Below are 9,092 nucleotides of genomic sequence, written 5' to 3'. Positions count from 1 at the left end.
GATGATACTACTCATCTACTCTGACCCCAACCCACTCCTGTTAAATAATGTTGTAAACAATTAATTAAAAAAAGTCTACTTGTGGATGTCAACCAACATTTAAACCTCACACAAAACATAGAAAAGACCTACTATATCTTATTTGGAAACAAATCAACAAATGCAATTCAGCTTCAGATAGATAATGTAAACATTAGCAATAAAAATGATGGAAAGTTTCTTAGCCTATACTTAGACAAGAGACTCAACTTCCGCACCCATATACAACACATAACTAAAAAGGTTTCTAAAACAGTTGGTATACTGTTTAAGATCAGATATTATGTACCCTACTCTGCTCTCCTCTCACTCTATTATGCACTTATCTATCCCTATCATTCTTATGGCGTTTGTGCTTGGGGTTCAACCTCTGCAAACTACCTCAAGCCCATCATCATCCAGTAAAAATCTGCTATCAGGACAATAAATAACTCTACCTTCAGACAACACACAGCTCCCTTGTTCAAATCCTTAAACATGCTAAACAAATTCACTCCATACATTCTCCTGTGTAAATTACGTTTATAAAGCCCTTTTTCTAACTGCAAACCCTGTTCTGAAACTCTTCCTGGACAGATGTAATAGAACACATGGCCACGTCCCCACCAGACATAAATATCTCTTTGATATCCCCAGAGTCAAACTTAATCTATGTAAACACTCTATGTAAATAAAGGGACCTAGTCTATGGAACTCACTCCCTTATAATGATTTGAAAAGCTGTCCAACTTCTGCCATATTCAAAAATAAAACCAAAAAGTACCTGTAGTACTTTTTAAGTACGAGGGAGTAATGCGCAAAGCGTCCCTCACCTGTGACGTCACAGCGTCACCTGACGCCATATCAACACATCGGCCATTTTGTCGTCAGTTCAGTCATGGCGAGGACTAACCCTTCATGCAAACTGCACCTACTATCAAGAAGAAGAAGATTTTGTGTTCCACCGATAGTATTATCGTAAGTAAGCACTTATATTTTATATTTTATTAAATTAATTGATTCTATTTTTCTGTAATAAAGGTCCAAAGGGTTGTTAAGGAACAAGGGTGTAGCGATACCGACGCTCAGTGCGCTCAACTCACACCAAAGTATCACCTGTGTAGCTTCTGTAATTAGTGTTAATTAGTTATGCTATAAGATAATGAAGCGAGTATAAGATTAACTCGCTACAAGGGTACTGTGTTGGGAGGTGAGGGCTGTTACTGGTGTCTGTGGGGATGTGAGGACTTGTACCAACCACTATCACCACCAGTACCTTGTCTTGCATCCTGCTTAGTATTCCTATCGAGATATGAAGTATTATTGCATTCATATAATTATTCATTCATTGTCATTACTATTTTTATGGGCTATGTTCTGTTACCTAATGCTTTTTACCCCTGGGCATGTCCATTTACTCTCCAGCCCTTCACAAGCCACTGCTGCACCCCCTCCATGCCCATACTTACTGTGCTTATTCTTACAGGACTGCACTGCATTATGTGGTGCTCACTGCCTGGACACCTTGATACATGCATTATAGGGTTCTGGTAGTTGTTCTACTCACCAAGCCCTTCCAAGGCCAGGCTTGACATGTGAGAGCTTGGTCCAACAGGCTGTTGCTTGGACAGGCCCCTCAGGCCCACATATCCACCACAGCCTTGTTTGTCCGGCACTTCAAAATCAAATGTTTATTTACGTAAGGTACATACATATTTTTAGGTAAGGTACTCTTTATTTGGGTAAATTTATCTTCGTAGTATTTAGCTTTGGCTCGTCTAATTATCTTGGATAGCAATAACGAGTAATTCTTTGAGAATTCTTTGGAGACAATTCCTAACCTATACTTCTCCCAACCTATACTTCTTCTCAAGGTCATCTTCACTTCTTGAAGATGTTCAGGTTTTCTCTTGAAGATGTCGACGGTTGTTCCAGCAATACTGTATTTCTTTTATTGCTGAAAACCTGTTTTCAGCCATAAAAAAATAATCCTGAATCCAGAAAAAAATCCCTTTTGTATCGTCTGGAAATTTTCAAATATTGCTGATCAAACCTGAGTCTAAATTATTTGTATATATTATGAATTACAGAGGTCCCAGGACAGGGTTTTTAGGCACTCCACTTACATTTTCCCACTCTGACTTAACCCCCATTTATACAAACTCAGTCTTATCTTTTAGCTAATAATTTATTGTACACACCATACTCAGCCTGTGTAGGGTAGTTTATTGTGCATGTGTAGTATATATATTTGTGTAGTATATTTGGTATATTTAATGCCTCTAACCTCTCCTCATAGTTCTTGTCCTTCAGTTCTGGGAGCCACTTAGTAGCATGTCTTTGCACCTTTTCCAGTTTGTTTATGTGCTTCTTAAGATATGGGCACCATACAACCGCTGCATATTCCAACTTTGGTCTAACAAAAGTCGTGAACAATTTCTTGAGTATTTCGCCATCCATGCATTTAAAAGCTCTGAATATTATCCTTTACCTGCAATTGGTTGTTGCTGTATTTATAGAATATGATTTGTTCTACTTTACATTTCTTTGTTCCTTTTTTTCAAAATTTCTTTCTGCCTCTCTCCTCACTGCCGTGTAGTTGTTTCTCTTTGTATTACTGGTATGTTTGGGGGTTTGGCCTCTTCGTATATTGATTCCATTTTTGTGTCTTTTGGTCTCTGTCCGTCTTGAAATTTCAGTTGAACAAATCCTGTTTCCTAGTTCTGCATCTTTGTTTTGGTATAAATGTTTTTGTTCCTTTATCATATATTTCACAAAATTGACATACTGTGCATTAAAGAATGTGAAGGGCCTGCGATAACGTTTTTTACAGTTCTTGATGAATATAGAGTTCCAAGAGTCAGGGCCTGGTGCAGAGTGCATAGGCATACTGTCTATGGCTTCTTCAAAATCCAGTGGGGATAGGATCACATCTGATTTATGATTTGATGTTGGTATCATATCCATGAAAAATTCATTTGGGTTATCAATCAGATGGATGGAGAGCTACACTCGTGGTGTCCCATTTTCCCAGCACTCTTTGTCATATAATGCTTTGAAACTTTTGACGGATTTGGCCTCCACCACCTTCTCACCTAACATGTTCCAACCGTTTACCATTCTGTTTGCAAAAGTGAATTGTCTTACATTTCTTCGGCATCTTTGTTTAGTTCATTTAAATCTATAACCTCTTGTTCTTGAAATTCCAGGTCTCGGGAAATCTTCCCTATCAAGTTTATCAATTCCTGTTACTGTTTTGTACGTAGTGATCATATCTCCTCTTTTCCTTCTGTCTTCAAGTTTGGAATATTTAATGCCTCTAATGTCTCCTCATAAATCCTGCCCTTCAGTTTTGGTATGAATGTTTGTGTGCCTTCATCGTATATTTTGCAAAATATGGAATACATCTCATTTACTTTACTTTAAGAATATGGTTCGATCAATTAAAAACCCTCTTGTTCAAATTGCAAAGAGACTGAAAGAGATGCAGCATGCTCAATGGATTATATATTAGTGATTATTATTAGGATTATATATTAGTGAATCATATTAGTGATTCAATTATTATGGTCATAAAACAATAAACAAATAGTTTTGGTGTTATTACACTCTATTCACAGGTTATATATAAGTATCTGCATGTTTTGTTCACCATTACAAACCACTAAGTTGGTTTGATTTTTGTTGAGATTGTTATTTATGATAAGATTCCTTACGTTATCTGAGAATGAAGCTATGTCGGTATTGGGAAATCTATAGATGGCACTTATAGTCAAGGAGGATTTAAGGGATTTACTGGAGAACTTGGCAAAGGTATATTCACAATAGTCGTCTCTATTACTAATGAGACTATTGCAGATGAAGGTATCTTTGTAAGATATTGCTATGCCACCTCCTTTTTTTATTAGGCCTGCAGTTGTGAATGGCTTTATTATCACCTTCATTGTATTATCACCTGACCTAATGCGGGTATAAAATCAACTAATATATATATATATATATATATATATATATATATATATATATATATATATATATATATATATATATATATATATATATATATATATATATTCAAAATTCGTCAGTGTACTACATTTTTGTTGTTGCTTTTAGGTGATGCTTTTAACCAGTGTACGTGGGTCTGATTGTGCAACCACAGTTCGAAGAATAATGAAGATATGAACAAACGGCCTGTGGTCACTATACAGTCTGGAAGGGCAAAAGAAGAAATTGGCATTTCTACAAAAACAAGAACTATATAATGTTATTTTAAGTAAGTAACCAAAAAATTAAATAATTTTTTTAAAGTTTAAAATTCACTTAAAAATGTAAATTTTAAGTTAAAAAATTTTAACCAAAAAACTTGATATTTTTCATATTTGGAACCATTCCATAATCCCAAGCATAAATGATTATATTTCTATCACTTGCTCTTAAGATTGTTTCATTTAATAGAGGTTGGGCATAATTGTTCTCTGCTGCTAATAGAACTGACTGACTTAGCTATAGGAAAATGTAAAATTAATTGGTTTATCCATTACAGTATTTTGCAGTTTATTTCATGATCCTGTGCTTAATACTTGCATAAATAGTAGATTACAAAATGCATTTTTATATCATTAGTATTGAATAATAATAATGCAAATAATTGACTTATAAATGATGTACAATTAATTGGTAGGTGATATTATATTATTAATATTTTTTCATTCTTGCAAAGCCTTAACAAAGTCATTAACATGTTAATATAAACTTGATCACCTTCCACTTATTTTCTCATGTGCTACCTACATGTACAAAACCTTATTCCTAAATGCATATTTTGTTCTGAAACTTGTCCTTTATATGTTGTGTATCACCATCTCTGGAGAGTTTTATCTGATTGATGTATAAATTACTTTTAATTTTACAGAATATTATTGTTATACTGAATTTATTATTATATAAATAACTTAATTTTACAGAATCATCTATCAACGCACATCCACAAGTTGAGGAGGAGGATGTGACCTTCCAGATGTCTGAAGTACTGAAACAGGCACCAAACAGGCCTGGTGGATCTAGGTACAAGGTAAAATAATTTAATTTTTTTTTTTTTTTTTTTTTTTACTAATTGTCCGATATATATATATATATATATATATATATATATATATATATATATATATATATATATATATATATATATATATATATATATATATATATATATAAATATATATATAATGTGTCGTACCTAGTAGCCAGAACGCACATCTCAGCCTACTATGCAAGGCCCGATTTGCCTAATAAGCCAAGTTTTCTTGAATTAATGTTTTTTCGACTACCTAACCTAACATTTTCAGCTACCTAACCTAACCTATAAAGATAGGTTAGGTTCGGTCATATATCTCTATTAATTTTAACTCCAATAAAAAAAGAATTGACCTCATACATAATGAAATGGATAGCTTTATCATTTCATAAGAAAAAAAATAGAGAAAATATATTAATTCATGAAAACTTGGCTTATTAGGCAAATCGGGCCTTGCATAGTAGGCTGAAAAGTGCGTTCTGGCGACTAGGTACGACATATATATATATATATATATATAATATGTATGTGTGTGTGTGTGTGTAATTACCTAAGTGTAGTTAAAGGATGAGACCGTCTTCCCAGCACTCTGTCATATAACGCTTTGAAACTACTGACAGTCTTGGCCTCCACCACCTTCTCACCTAACTTGTTCCAACCGTCTACCACTCTATTTGCGAAAGTGAATTTTCTTATATTTCTTTAGCATCTGTGTTAAGCTAGTTTCAATCTATGACCTCCTGTTCTTGAAGTTCCAGGTCTCAGGAAATCTTCCCTGTCGATTTTATCAATTCCTGTTACTATTTTGTATGTAGTGATCATATCACCTCTTCTGTCTTTTAGTTTTGGCATATTTAATGCCTCTAACGTCTCCTCGTAGCTCTTGCCCTTCAGTTCTGGGAGCCACTTAGTAGCATGTCTTTGCACCTTTTCCAGTTTGTTGATGTGCTTCTTAAGATATGGGCCAACTTCTGTTGTTGGGCACCACACAACAGCTGCATATTCTAGCTTTGGCGTAACAAAAGTCATGAACAATTTCTTTAGTATATCACCATCCATGTATTTAAACGCAATTCTAAAGTTAGAAAGCGTAGCATAGGCTCCTCGCACAATATTCTTTATGTGGTCCTCAGGTGATAGTTTTCTATCTAGAACCACCCCTAGATCTCTTTCTTTATCAGAATTCTTTAAAGATTTCTCACATAATGTATAGGTTGTGTGGGGTCTATGTTCTCCTGTTCCACATTCCATAACATGGCATTTATTAACATTAAATTCCATTTGCCAAGTGGTGCTCCATATACTTATTTTATCCAGGTTTTCTTGAAGGGCATGACAATCATCTAAATTTCTTATCCTTCCTATTATCTTAGCATCATCAGCAAACATGTTCATGTAATTCTGTATACCAACTGGTAGATCATTTATGTAGACAATAAACATCACTGGTGCAAGAACTGAACCCTGTGGTACTCCACTTGTGACATTTCTCCAGTCCGATACATTGCCTCTGATTACTGCCCTCATTTTTCTATGTCAGAAAATTTTTCATCCATATTAGAAGCTTACCTGTCACCCCTCCAATATTTTCCAGTTTCCAGAACAACCTCTCTATGTGGAACTGTCGAATGCCTTTTTTAGGTCCAGATAGATGCAGTCAACCCAACCATCTCTTTCCTGTAATATATCTGTTGCTCGATCATAGAAACTGAGTAAATTCGATACACAGGATCTTCCAAATCGAAAACCATACTGTCTGTCTGAAATTATATCATTTCTCTCCAGGTGTTCTACCCATTTAGTTTTAATTATTTTTTCCAATATTCCAATTCCAATTTTTTCCAATAATGTGTGTGTGTGTATGTATATTTGTGTTGTTGAATATGACCGAAAGTCATAGTCTTTCTGCCCCTCTCCTTACTGCTATTGTTGTTTCTCGCATCTTTGTATTGCTTGTATGTTTGGGCAATTTTTCCCCTTTTCCTAGTTCTGCATCTCTGCTTTAGTATAAATTTTGTTGTGCCATTATCATATATTTCACAAAACTTGACATACATCTCATTTACTTCATGTCTAACAGCAAGTGTTTGTCAAATTCCTTAAGGAAATATCTGAGTTCCCCATAATGACCTCTCCACAAGTCAGGTTTTTCAACTGCTTCAAGCTCATTTTCTTCCAGATTATAATGCATTGCATACTTTATTCCCAAAAAGACATGGTCACTTTTACCCAAGTGACCATGTCACTTGGGTAAAAGGAGGGAGGTACCAAAGGAGGGAGGTACTGAATGATAAATATATCTTTCTCTTTCCTGGTAAATATAATATCCAGCATGGAGGGAACATCCCCTTCCCTCATCCTCGTAGCTTGTTTAACATGTAGAAACATGAATGTTTACATGGTGAGGTTTACGAAATTATATATATATATATATATATAATTGGTCTCTGGTCTATATATATTATATATATATATATATATATATATATATATATATATATATATATATATATATATATATATATAAGTTTGTGTGTGTGTAATTTATATAAATAAATAATTAAATATTAATTTTGTTAATATCTTTTCAGGGAAAACTTGCAAGTACAATTCGTATACAAGAGGGGCAACAAGAGCCAGAGGATGTCTACTAAGAAAATATATAAGTCTTTATCCTCACACTCTTGATATATGGTCTTCTCTGGTCTCTTTATTTTCTCTCCTCACAAATGTCCCTTTTTTTATTTCTTTTACGTTTCTCTCCTGTTTTTCTTGTCCTTTAATCTCTCCTTTCCTCCTCTCTTCTAACACCTCTCGTTTCCTGTCTCTTCTAGCTTCTCTCTTCCTTTACTTTTTATATTTGTGGTATTCATTTATGTCATTTTTATCTTGTATATTTTTCTTGTATCTTTTTCTTATCTTGTGTTTCTCTTCCCCTTCTCTTCAATGATTTCTCATTTCTCTCCTCTCTCTGTTGTTTCTGTTCTGTCTTCTCTCTCCTTGCCTTAATTTTGTTCTGTCTCCTCTTTTGTTGTGTGTGTGTCTTTCTGTCTCTGTCTGTCTCTCTCTCTCTCTCTGGCTCTCTTGCTCTCTCTCTCTCTCTCTGGCTCTCTCTCTCTCTGGCTCTCTCTCTCTCTCTGGCTCTCTCTCTCTCTCTCTGGCTCTCTCTCTCTCTGGCTCTCTCTCTCTCTCTCTCTCTTTGGCTCTCTCTCTCTGGCTCTCTCTCTCTCTCTCTCTCTCTCTCTCTCTGGCTCTCTCTCTCTCTCTGGCTCTCTCTCTCTCTCTCTCTGGCTCTCTCTCTCTCTCTGGCTCTCTCTCTCTCTCTCTCTCTCTCTCTCTCTCTCTCTCTCTCTCTCTCTCTCTCTCTCTCTCTCTCTCTCTCTCTCTCTCTCTCTCTCTCTCCCTGGCTCTCTCTCTCTCTGGCTCTCTCTCTCTCTGGCTCTCTCTCTCTCTCTCTGGCTCTCTCTCTCTCTGGCTCTCTCTCTCTCTGGCTCTCTCTCTCTCTCTCTGGCTCTCTCTCTCTCTCTCTGGCTCTCTCTCTCTCTCTCTGGCTCTCTCGCTCTCTCTCTGGCTCTCTCGCTCTCTCTGGCTCTCGCTCTCTCTGGCTCTCTCGCTCTCTCTCTGGCTCTCTCGCTCTCTCTGGCTCTCTCTCTCTCTGGCTCTCTCTCTCTCTCTCTCTGGCTCTCTCTCTCTCTCTGGCTCTCTCTCTCTCACTCTCTGGCTCTCTCTCTCTCTGGCTCTCTCTCTCTCTCTGACTCACTCTCTCTCTGGCTCACGCTCTCTCTCTCTGGCTCTGTGGCGCTCTCTCTCTGGCTCTCGCTCTCTCTCTCTGGCTCTGGGTCTCTCTCTCTGGCTCTCATATTTCATTTGATTTAAAAATGTCTGAGATTTTTTACTTAATCTAAGTTATATTGCATGGTGCTAATATGAATATTATACATGACTGTTTTTTCTTTTCTTTCTCTTTCTCCCTTTCTTTCTTTCTCTTTCTTTCCTT

The 9,092-nt window shown here is 36.1% G+C and overlaps 1 long non-coding RNA gene across 1 annotated transcript; it reads left to right on the top strand.

Moving 5' to 3' along the window:
- The first annotated feature begins 893 nt into the window (after nucleotides 1-893).
- LOC138357846 (uncharacterized) lies at nucleotides 894-8,261 on the top strand. The gene is made up of 3 exons (XR_011225161.1): nucleotides 894-996; nucleotides 4,986-5,092; nucleotides 7,687-8,261. It is a non-coding gene; the product is annotated as an uncharacterized lncRNA (long non-coding RNA).
- Nucleotides 8,262-9,092: the final 831 nt, after the last annotated feature.

This window comes from Procambarus clarkii, chromosome 80 (assembly GCF_040958095.1).
Source record: "Procambarus clarkii isolate CNS0578487 chromosome 80, FALCON_Pclarkii_2.0, whole genome shotgun sequence".
Classification (NCBI taxonomy): Eukaryota; Metazoa; Arthropoda; class Malacostraca; order Decapoda; family Cambaridae; genus Procambarus; species Procambarus clarkii.
The sequence above is the reverse complement of the archived record's forward strand: the minus strand, read 5'-3'. Positions and strand labels throughout refer to the sequence as shown.